General features: G+C 31.6%; 1 long non-coding RNA gene across 1 annotated transcript; it reads right to left on the bottom strand.

Moving 5' to 3' along the window:
* Positions 1-3,858: 3,858 nt before the first annotated feature.
* On the bottom strand, positions 3,859-5,695 carry LOC116211366. Its single transcript, XR_004157651.1, has 3 exons — positions 5,545-5,695; positions 4,792-4,859; positions 3,859-4,087 (listed from the first exon to the last, which is right to left on the bottom strand). It is a non-coding gene; the product is annotated as an uncharacterized LOC116211366 (long non-coding RNA).
* Positions 5,696-11,222: the final 5,527 nt, after the last annotated feature.

The raw sequence follows: 11,222 nt of genomic DNA on the forward strand, positions 1-11,222 counted from the left end.
ATTATAGAAAAAATTTCTTTAATTTTAGTATTTTTCGAATTAATTTTTTTATTTTAAAAGAAGTTTTGTACTTTATGGATACCGTGGTGATTTTAAATTTTCTTTAAAAAATATTTTCATTTAGCATTTCAGGGATTTTTTATATTTTTGTGAAGTTTTATTGATTTTTTTATTTAGTGGTGTTTTTAAAAATTTTCTGAAAAAATAATTTAAATATTTTTTGAAAGACTTTTGTTATTTTTCTGAGATTTTATTGTTTGTTTCAAAATTTTTATCATTTTTCTGAAATTTTATTGTATTTTCCCAATTTTTTATTTTTTTAATATATTAATGATGTGAAACTCCATATTAGCATTGTTGGACATATCAACTGCGGCCATGGAGCCACGTTAGCAAAAATTGGCGGCTCTTTCAACATTAAAATATAATATAAACCTTTTGTATAAAATTGTTACAATTGTTTTACTTTTTGTATGAAAGTATTACATTTCAAAAAGATTTTGGACCAATGGTAGAATTTCCCATGATTTAAGACAAGCAAAAAAAGCAATTAGAGGTGGATAAACATTGGAGAAATCAGAGGGGGTTTTTCACTGGAGAAGTCAAATATCATAGATGAGTAAAATTTTCTTTTACACCCGCACATGTAATATATGAGCCGCTTTACCCATACTTTTATGCGAGTTGTTATTCTTGATCAAGTTAGTATACTATATTTTATTATCTAAAACCGATCTTCATAAATAATTATAGATGATTGGTATAAGAGAATTATTTTACATGATACAAATTACGACATAATTCATAAAATATAGTGAATTTTCATATTATTCTCAAATCTATCATGAAATATATCATTTTTATCTGTAAAAACGCCAATTTCTGTGTTTATTTCACATCTATCATACAATTACATTTTTTTTATTTTTTATTTGATGTGGCATTGCCACGCCACTAAAATATAAAAGAAAAACTAATTGCAGGGGACTAAGTGCTCACTTCCCCTATTTCTTTCTCCTAAATTTCAAAATAAAGATTATTTATTTCCAATCAATTATACAGAATAATAAAATTTTCAAAGTCGTTTCAACTTTCAAATATAAAAACCTCTATAAGATAATTATTTTCAGAATTAGATAATTGGCCCATGCCACCATTGTTCGCCAGTGAAACTATGGCTAAACGCCATGGTGGCATAGGCAGAAAATAGTTACAGAGGCGTAAACGCGGCAATCTCATACATATTCAATTGTTTTCAAAATTTACAAAATTTCATGAAATCAAATTTTTCTGGACTTTTTTTAGTCAAAATGTTTTTCTCGATATGATTTTACTATAAGAAAAGAATATTAGTCTTACATTTAAAAAGAAATCGTTAATTACTTTATTACAATCACTTTCGAAAGCGACATACCAAAAATACAAAATAAAATTTCTAACAAGTTTTGATTCTGGCTATATTTAGGAAAGGAAAAGAGGGCAGAGTTTAGATCTTCTGGAATTGGCCTTAAAGTATATGATAGAACGGGTGAAAGAACAAAGGTTCTCAACCATTACAATACTATACAATACATAAGATCAAAGAAACGTTGTGAGAAAAAATGATAAGCATACGCACATGCCAATATGGTGAGATCTTCTTAACGGAGAAAATCAATAATGTGAGAACTTTATTCCTTTAATGGGCCGACTGGTTTGATTTAAATTAGTTGTAGGCCTATTGGATTTTTGAATATCATGGTACATACAAAAAAAAAATCGTCAGATCGAAGAGCATGAATAAAAGGGATGCAAATACTTTGTTCCCAATTCTTGTCCCCTTCACCAGGAGATGACATGTGTCCTCTCAAAATATCCATGGTGTATATTTTCATCGAATGCATACGGATGCACATATGAGATTCATTCTTCTTTTTTTTCCCTCAATGAAGTAAAAAATTAAATATTTATTCAAAAAATCTTACATTAATTCAAAAAATAACAAATTAAAATCTAAAAAATACTAACAAAATAACACAACATCAATTTAAAATTTCAAAGTAAAAATTAAAAAAATTAAAGATTATTAAAAATTATAAAAGAATCCATAAAAGTATCATATTAAAATCTGAAAATCAAAAAAGGTACTAAATAAATAGACAGCAATATAAAATTCATAAAAGTAAATGGTAAATTACAAAAAAAAACTCAAGTTTTGTAAAATATCTCAATTTTGTCCTAAATTTTGTTTTGTAACAAAAAAACCATAAGTTTTCTAAAATGTCTCAAAAATGTCCTCCGTTATAACTTCCGTCAATTTTTGCTGCTGATGGTGAGTCCCTTTAACAGTCCACGTAGGTCACACGTAGGCTAGTGGGTCCCTTTAACAGTCCACGTAGGTCACACGTAGGCAAAAATTGACGGAAGTTATAACGGATGTCATTTTTGAGACATTTTAGAAAACTTATGGTTTTTTTGTTACAAAACAAAATTTATGACAAAATTGAGACATTTTACAAACTTTGGGTTTTTTTTTGTAATTTGCCCAAACGTAAAAATATGAGAAAGGTTTATTGCACCATATAGCTTAACGTTGACAGATATTCTTCGATCTATCCCAACGTCGTTTTTTTGCCTGAGATATCCCAACGTTACTATTTTTGTTTCACCAACTATCCACTGGGACTAGATGGTGACATCAAATTAGCAATGTTGGGATACCTTAGGCAAAATATTGATGTTATAATATATCTAAAAATATCTGTCAACGTTAGGTTATATGGTGCAATAGATCCCATAAAAAAAAGTTATATAAAAATAAACGGCAGAAACAAAAAGTTAAAAACATTAGAACACTATGAAAAATTGTCATTTCTTAAGTAATGTTAGAAAATTGAGAATAAATTTAAAATAAATTTTTGAAAATAAGTGAAAATTATTTTTGAAAAGTTAAAAATTTATAGTAAAAAAATAAATGGAAATTTAGCCTAATGAAATAACAGTAAAAAATAAATATAATTTTGGAGAATAAATAAATAAATTTATGTGTGCATCATATTTTTCCTCTTCCTCACTCTCTCTTTTGTTGTTTATGATGCCCATAAATTAACAAATCAATTCTATATAATAAAATAATATTTATCTTGCTTTCTTATATGAACTTGTAGTCATTTTCCTGAAACCAAAAAAAAAATTCCACCTCTTTTCACCTAAAAAAATTCAATGTTTTCTCACAAAAAAAAAATCAATCTTTCACCAATGAGATGAAATCCTAGAAATTTTAAAAAAAAAATCATCACTACACCAACTAATGGAAGAACATGAAGAACACTATAGGGACCATTCTTGCACACCATGTCAAGGTATGCCTTTGTTTTCCTCTTCGTTGAGTTGCTTTCTTACGAGCAATATTTGTATGAAATTTGCTAGGTCATAGTCGGATTCTCATATGAACTAAGCTATAAAAATATCAATCCTAATGTGTACATGGATGAACTAAAAGAACAAAGTCGATTTTTCCATTTCTTAAGCTTTTTTATATAATTAAGCTCGAAGAGGCTTTTTTTTTTTTGGGGGGGGAGGGGGGGGGGTGGTGAACCTCCTAAAGTTGGTCTTCTTCTTAGCATGAAAAGAGTTGATTAATTGTGCGAGTCAATCCTGCAGGAGACTTGATTTTGACTTAAAGAAGGAAGACATTTCTATTAAAAAGGTGATGATATTCATTTCAATGTCTCTAAAAAAGACATGTCATGACCCGAAATTTCAGCAGAGTTTCCCCTATGTTTTCTCGATATCCGTTATCACATAAACAATTTATTCATAACATGTTTACCACCTCCCAAACAGTTAACCAATTCAGCAAGCTATACCAAAAGTATATAACCAATTCAGCCGGTTCTGATATATATATATAACTCTCAAGAGAGTACTTTCCACAACCATATCACTAACCCAACTAAACAAAAGTTTCAGGTCGTAACTTAATCATAACATTCTACAAGAACTTACTACTTATACTAGGAGTGGGCCCTACTGCAAAAAGATCCTCCGCACTGATCCCCGTTGTCCAAAAAGATATCCTGTGCGGTTAGTCTGGCTCCTAGCTCATCTGGAAAAATATATGCAGGGGGTGAGCTGCATCTCAGTGAGTATGAAATTCCACAATAAAATGAAGTATTAATCTTATTTATGCATTCACAGCACTGTTATAGTAATATTATCTATTTTAAAACTTCTAGTGGTATATGTATCTACTTTCCAACTTGAAACATTTCTCTTATCGACCCATTTAATATCACATACTTCAAACAATCATTCTAAGCAACAAGCAATAGTAGCCATAGGGTCGCAATCCTTGCGACAGAATTACGACGGTACCGTGACCCCGCATTCATATCCACAAACTCCTCATTTCATTTCTCATAAGCGGGGGCTGCCTTTTATCCTCCGGCAGTAGGAGTCTAGGCGTCCATTTTGTATCCCGCCGGATCAGCGGTCTAGGCGTCCATTTTTATATCCCGCCGGATCAGCGGTCTAGGCGTCCCTTTTTGTATCCCGCCGGATCAGCGGTCTAGGCGTCCCTTTTTGTATCCCGCCGGATCAGCGGTCTAGGCGTCCCTGTTTATATCCCGCCGGATCAGCGGTCCCATGGCTACAAACAATAATTTCACCACATCGCAATCAACCGAATTCATTTATAACAACTCCTTGAAATCCTGATACTATCTTCATTCAACTTATTTCAATCAAGCAAGCATTCATATAATTAATTTAAGATTTAGTTTCATTCTATAGTGGAATAAAAATACTCACAAAGATCCCCCCAAACATAACTCAACGAGTTGAGCTTTCCGGTTGTATATTCTCGGTCTCCTCAGCCCCTATTAATGTTCAAGCATAATTAGAACATCCAACATAAATAAATAAATATACATATGCTTATTATTTTCAACTTAATCTAGCCATGGATTTCTCATGATGAAATACAACTTAATAAGGATAATTCACACCAAAAATGGAAAATCTCAATCCAATCAATGTTAGTACAAGGCAGCAAACCGGCTCTTGAGAAGAAATGACATACCAGTATATATATAAAACAAAAGTCAAGAACAGGAGGTATACATCTGTTTACATGTGTACATATACACGGCGAAAGATACCCAAATCTCCACAACGTAACAACTGTCAAAACAAATGCAAGCTTAACAAACATGTCCATCCCATTTCCTACTTAAAGTTAAAAGAGCCTACTGCACATTTCAATTAAATTCGCAACATGAAAATGCAATCAACTAAAAAAGAAAAACGTACATACAAGTCCAGCTATATATATATATATATATATATATAAACATGCCAGCCCTTCTATTCTATTTCTATTCTGCTCCAACCCATGTTACCACCAAATTTCAAGGAAAAGAACGAAAAGGAAGAAAATCGAACAACATCAGCTCAACAATACATACCTAACACGCCCATTAATTAACCAATTGCAATCTAAACTCTATCCTTGGAATAACTTCAAATTTCCCAGCCACTATACTGTCGGCATAGCCATCATACCTGGGGTTCGTTTTTGTTGTCACCCCGAATTCTTGCTCCCCTATCGTCCTATCAACTTAGCTCCTTCTTCCTCTACCGTAATCCAGCCCAAACTCTCGATCGAGTTCTCACCTTCCCTCTTCTACTCTATTTCTTCTCTCCCTCACTCTCTTGTGCTCTGTTTCTTTTCGTTTTCCTCAGCAACCCAAAACAGAATAAGAAAGGAAGATAAAGAAGTCAATGGCGGTGGGAAAAAGGGGTTGTTGTGGGGGAAGAAGGTTGGACCAAGTGGGGTCCATGCCAATTCCTTTCTTTTCTTTTCTTTTCTTTTTTTTATTTTTATTTTTAAAAAAAAAAATTCTCCAGCCACAAAATTTAGTATATAATATGCATATGTATATATATGTATATATATGCATGTCTTAGAAAATAACCCGTGTCTCACAAGACATCTCAAAAGTCGATATGGAGTTCGGTAGTGAACAGGAAGCATAGGATATTTACAACTATGCTAGGAAAGTTGGGTTTAGTATTAGAAGGAGCAAGGCACACAAGGACAATAATCACGGCCGGCTGAAGGATCGATTGTTTTGTTGTTCTTGTTAAGCCACGCTACTGAAGGACAAAGGAGATGTCGATGTCCAAGTGTCCTCGAACAGTGACCAGATTCGATTGTTTAGCGCAAATGAATATTCATATACAAAGCAATGGTAAGTTTCAAGTTATCAAATTCGTTCTCAGCATACTCATGTTTTGGATTCTCCCAGCAAGCGCATGTTCTTAAGGTCTCAAAGAGCTATCAATCCTATGCAAAAAGTTTAAGTAGAATTAGTCGATAGTTCAGGAATTGCACCCAAGGCCAGTGTATAATTGATGTCAAGAAGGGTAGGTGGGCTTCAAAACCTTGATTTCATTCCAGAGGATTATAATAATTACTTACGAAAAAAGATAAGTAAAGCGATGAAAGTTGGAGACATTGGTGGAGTGCTTGAGTACACGCAAAAGAAGCAGCCAGAAGATATGAACTTTGCATATGCTATTCAGGTAGATGTTGACGATCTTATCACATATATTTTTTGGTTAGATGGGCGAATGAAGTCAGATTACGATTATTTCGGTGATGTGGTATGTCTTGACAACACATACAGAAAACAACAAGATGGTAGTCCACTTGCATTTTCCTAGAGTGAATCACCATAAGCAGAGTATATTCAAGTGGTTATTTGATTCTTGTTCATCTGGCATATGTACCAAAACACAGCAAACCATCCTAGCTCTGTATTTGAGAAATTTAGTAGTTTTGTAAAAGATTTTAGTAGTTGTGTGTATGACTATGATGAGGAGGATGATTTTGTTGATGCTTGGAATGCGATGCTTGAAATATTTAAGCTTCATGATAATAGCTGGTTGCTAACGTTGTACGAAATAAGGGAGAAATGGGTATTGGTTTACGGGTGAAAAACATTTTGTGCCGACATGTCTTCTACTCAAAGAAATAAGAGCATGAATAAGCAGATCAAAACTTACATCAACTATAACTCCAATCTTTTGCCTTCTTTCATTATTTTCATAGATTTTAATGATATATAGACATTATGCAGAGAGTTAAGAGTTGCTCTTAGAGCTTCTCAAAGTAGGTCATTCTTACATGAAAATGTGGAGATATTATAGCATGCAGCGAGACAATACACTCCAGAGGTGTTCCAGTTTTTTCACTGGGAACTGTGGCTTACATGGAATTGTGAATTGCATGAGGTTGAACAGTCAAGAAAAGTGAGCACGTATAAAGTACTTCGTCCAAGTGAGACTCACCCTCATATTGTTGTGTTTGATTCCTCCTATTGCAAAGTGGAATGAAGTTGTAGTATGTTCATTTTAGGTGTATTATGTGCTCATGCGTTGAAAGTTCTTTTAGTTCCGAAATATCAAGAGGGTTCCTTATGAGCACATTTTGAAGAGATGGATTTGAAGAGATGGACCAAAAAAAATGAAAAGTTGGGGCTATTGTTGCTTTTAGTTTGGCGCTCTCACAAGATCTGGATGTCAATATCGGTCATAGTTACCAAGTGTCGGCCAAACTTTATGTTTATATGGCTATGAAGGTTTCATTGACAGAGGAAGCATTTTTTTTTCCTTTGTTAACCCGGGTTGTCGAGGCTTCACCTGACTAATGTCCGGGGCTCCATGAGCCTTTGGCAATGCACGAAGTCTGTAATCACGTCAAAAGCACTCCGGTGGTTCCAATGGGTTTCGAAATCGAAGTTTGATGGATACTTGAGGTCCTCCTTAACTACTATGCCAAACCCCTTGTAGTTATAGAGGAAGCATTTTACAATATCACAAGGATACACTAAGTGATATTGAAGCATGCTTGATGATATTATCGCTTGATGAATGCAGTGGAGGTACAAAATCCTCCAAGAAAGATGAGGTTGTTCTCGATGGTAATGGAGATAATACAATTAGAGGCATAAAAGTCAAAGAAACAACTAGAGGACCGCAAAGGAAAAAGTGGGCACTAGAGAGAGCTATACATAAGAAAAAAATTGCTGAAGGTACGCAATTATGTTATGTTTTATGTTCGTTTAGTCCTACTATTAGAGCATAGTAATGTTATATGCAAATAACTTTATGTAGAATCAACTGCAGCGTTTAAGTGATAATGCTTGCAATTCTGGACCTGCCTTTGCTAATAGAGCCGCCCAAATGACTCAATCTTCGCGATAGTACGTAAGGTCAAATGATAGACATTTTTCTATGGAAAAAAAATTATAGACATTTTCCTATAATATTATATAAACTTTACTTCTATATGTTGAATTGGCTTCTTACCAAATCTTTGTAGCATTCAAGTGATCACATTGTTAACAACTCAAGACCAGAAGCTACCAATGGGGCCACTCAAATGATTCAATCTTCCCAATTCAATAAGATACAAAAGCTAATATCTTTGTACAAACAATTACTATGAAAATTTTCCAACTTCTTTATTTATATGTTAATTGTGAAATTTTTCTAGTTTCTTTGTTATGAATTGAATATTTTATTTGAGACCAAGAGCTGTCTAATTCAATTGATGACGGCATGGATACAGTTAGTTTCACTAAAATGCCTTTGTCACCTTATTTTATGGAGGTGAACACTATTAACTATGCATTAGCCGAAGAAATTAACCACTGTTGTATTATTCTTTTACTATAATTTTTAATTTATTTACTTTTTCCTGAAATTTTAAATGGTGACACCAATATCAGCTCTTCAATGATGATGACAAATCAGTCCAAGAACACATTTCATATGGACCAGGTATTAAAGATTTTTTCTTTTTAAATTTAGTAGTTTATGTTGAAGTACTGTTTTTTAATTGTCATTATAATTCCCGTATAGGAACACCCTTACATCTGGAGACCAAAGAGAACGCATTGGAGGAGGTACGTAAGAGCATTGAGAAGGATGGATCCGGGACGTAGGAGTAGGGATGAGAATTATTAATATTAAAAAATAAAATGCTGGAACATATCTTCACCAAAGCAAATTTTAAAAAACTATGGCTTGTTTCCCTTTTACGATGAATTCAGATATTCGAATACAAGTTTACGTTGAATTTGCAATGTTAGATTTCATTTTGTCTGAGAATTTTATCATGTAATGTCGTTAAATGCCCATAAAGTATTCCGTAATAGTGTTGATTTTGCAATATATTTTTTTCGATTTAATTGCTTTCATTTTAACCTTTCATTTCAATTTTCAATCATACTTTAATTTTTCTAATTCTCCTTCTTCTTTTTTTAGACTTTCTGAATTATATGTTAGTTTTTCCTTTTGTTATTTGAATTTTTTTAAAAATTGCTTATTTTTTAAAATTTATGTTTATTTTATTTCGAATTTGCTCACATTTCTTGAGCAGTGATAATTTTTCAGAGTTTTATTATATTTTTTGTTTCAGACCTTTTTTTATTTTTAAAATTGCATTTAAATGTTTTGAATCTTCCTTGAGTTTATATTTTTTTACCCATTTTTTAAAGTTTATGTTACTATTTATTTTTAGGGTGAACTATGTCACTATTTATTTATTTATTTAGTCTCTATTTATATTTTTTACTTTTTGAATTTTATATCACTATCTAATTATTCAGTATTTTTAAAAATTTTCAGATTTTAATATGTTACTTTTATGGATTGTTTTATAAATTTTCTTAATAATATTTATTTTTTTATTTTTTTTATTTTTTGTTTGAAATTTTATATTAATGTTGTGTTATTTTGTTAGAATCTTTTAGATTTTAACTTGCCAGTGTATGAATTTTTAAAATATTTTTAATAAATATTTAATTTGTTACTTTGTGGAGAAAAGAAAAAAAATGAGAGAAGAAAGAATCTCATGTGTGTGTCCCTATGCATTCCATGGAAATATACACCATTGGTACTTTGAGAGGACACAAGATGGGGACTAGAATTGGGAACAGGGGACCTGCATTCAAATAAGAGATTGTGAGAGCTATCCCAAACACTAAAAAATGAAAAAAGAAAAAAGAAGAAATAGACAAATGACACCAATGCATCTCATAATATGCAAAAGAGATAAATAGAGCAAGCACTACAATTTGCAATTGCGAGAAATAAAATTAGTTGTGCAAGGATTATTCTGTTTATATAGAGAATTCAAAATCATTCTATGAATATTTATAGGCCATATTCCTTGACGGGGTGCGACTGGCATCGCATTAGATGTAACAAATTAAAGGCAACTAGTTAATATCCACGGGTTGTTATTTTTTTTGGATCAAAAGTCAATAATTAATAAATATGAAGAAAAACTATATTATTAAAAATAACATATATTACCAAGTAGACTTAATAAATAATAGAAATCATTAGTGCAAACAAATACGTAATCTTTTGGTCAAAAAAAATATGTAATCTAGCCTAGTAAAAATGCGAATAACAAAAATTCTTTAATATAAATCCAATAGGATTGGCATGTTCGTAATGCATATGCGACTCTATGCTTTGCTAGAGAATACTCGTTGTAACTTCATGGATCAAAAATTTTATAGATAACTCCATTTTATCAGGAAATATTGATTGTAAAATTCAAAATTTTGTGTTACATTAAATAGTATCATAAAATCAAATATAAAAATATTTTAGTATTTTAGATTTTTAGATAACATTTTAAAATATAAAAAAGGAGGAAGATGGAGAAAGGAAGCAACTTAATCAGTGAAGATTCAAGAATCTATGTCTTGTATTTGTAGTTTTATATTGAACTGAAACAATTTCATATAGATCGATGAGTTTTTTAAAATTATTGAGAAAATTTATAATTTTTCACTAAATTTAATTATACATTAAGGACATGTAACTAAAATGCATCAATGCACAAGCAAAATATAGTGTAAGTTCATTGAACTAAAAGTGAAAGGTCAATGTAATGTGCACTGACAAATTTGTAATTCTATTTATGTGGCACTTTTTCATCTACACATCCGAACTTTTATATATTATAATTTTTTGATAGATTTTCATATATTATAATTGATAATTGACGTAATTAAGTTCATTAATTAGTTCAGAGTTACGTCAATAGTTAATGCGAGAAAAAATTGACCTTTCATCGCCGTATACAAGCAGGTAAAGTATAAGAATGAAGAATCTTTACACCTTTCCGAAAAAAATATGAGAAGAATCTTTTCAAG

This window comes from Punica granatum, chromosome 6, assembly GCF_007655135.1.
Source record: "Punica granatum isolate Tunisia-2019 chromosome 6, ASM765513v2, whole genome shotgun sequence".
NCBI lineage: Eukaryota > Viridiplantae > Streptophyta > Magnoliopsida > Myrtales > Lythraceae > Punica > Punica granatum.